Source organism: Schistocerca americana, chromosome X (genome assembly GCF_021461395.2).
Source record: "Schistocerca americana isolate TAMUIC-IGC-003095 chromosome X, iqSchAmer2.1, whole genome shotgun sequence".
Lineage (NCBI taxonomy): Eukaryota > Metazoa > Arthropoda > Insecta > Orthoptera > Acrididae > Schistocerca > Schistocerca americana.
Window position 1 is genome coordinate 407,725,030 of NC_060130.1, and position 1,346 is coordinate 407,726,375.

At 43.7% G+C, this 1,346-nt stretch overlaps 1 pseudogene; it reads left to right on the plus strand.

Moving 5' to 3' along the window:
* Positions 1 to 939: 939 nt before the first annotated feature.
* LOC124557416 lies at positions 940 to 1,057 on the plus strand (annotated as a pseudogene).
* Positions 1,058 to 1,346: the final 289 nt, after the last annotated feature.

The window sequence follows — 1,346 nt, forward strand, 5'->3', positions numbered from 1 at the left end:
ATCCATACACGCGAGTCCAAAACCTGTGCTTTTGATTTACTTATGCTTAGAGTAAAACGCAGTACGGGAAGCAGCTTTACTTCGTTTATATAAAGTAAGTTTTGTTGCAGTGCAGCGAATGAGTGAACTTTAGGCTTCTTGCTTTCCTTGACTCAAACATAGATTTCAGCTATTAATAGCCATCTTCAGTGCATTTGAGCGAGTTACTGCAGCGGGTTTGCTGGATGGTAATTCACTCAACTGCACTGTAGATGGCTATTTGTAGCCGAAATCTGGATATGCAAAAAAAAATAAAAAACCAGAGGGATTCCGACTGATTGCTGTTTTGCTATCCTTCCTTAAACAAATTTGTATCCCATACTAATAAGTTTCTCTTTGTCCAAAACAATTTTCTTGCTATTGCCAGTCTGCATTTTATATCCTGTATACTTCGGATATCGTCAACTATTTTGCTGCCCAGATAGCAAACTCATCCACAAATTTAAGGTCTCACTTCCAAATCTAATTTCCTCAGCAACACGTGGCTTAATTCGACTAGATTCCACAGTCTTTGTTTTACTTATGTTGGTGTTCATTGTACAATTTACTTGCAAGACATTATCCATTTTGTTCAGCTGCTCTTACATGTCATTTACAGTTCCTGTCAGAATTAAAATGCCGTCAGCTAACCTCAAAGTATTTTTCTTCTCCTTCCTGAACTTCAATCCCCTTTCCAAACGTCTCATAGACTTAATTTATTCCCTGCTCAGGTGACAGAATGAATACCATCAGGGTTAGATGACAAACATGTGTTACTCCCTTCTCAGCCATCGCCTCTTCTTTATGTCCTTCGACTCTTACAACTGCAATTTAGCTTTTGTACAAATTGTAGAAAAAATTTCAGTCCCTGTATCTTACCCTTACTACCTTCTGAATTTCAAAGAGGATACTCCATTCAACGCCAACGGCCTTGCCGCAGTGGTAGCACCGGTTCCCGTCAGATCACAGAAGTTAAGCGCTGTCGGGCTGGGCTAGTACCTGGAAGGGTGACCATTCGGTGCCCGGAGCGTTGTTGGCACGCGGGGTGCACTCAGACCTTGAGAGGTACATTGAGGAGCTATTCGATAGAGAAGTAGCGGCTCCGGTCTCGTAAACTGACCTATGGCCGAGAAAGCGGTGTGCTGACCACATGCCCCTCCATATATGCATCCGGTAACGCCTGGAGTCTGAGGATGACACGGCGGCCGGTCGGCTCCGCTGGGTCTGCCAGGGCCTGTGGACGGAGTTTACGTCCGTGTTCCATTCAACCCTGTCGACAGCTTTCTCTAAATCTACAAATGCTATAATTGTAGGTTGGCCTTTCTTCA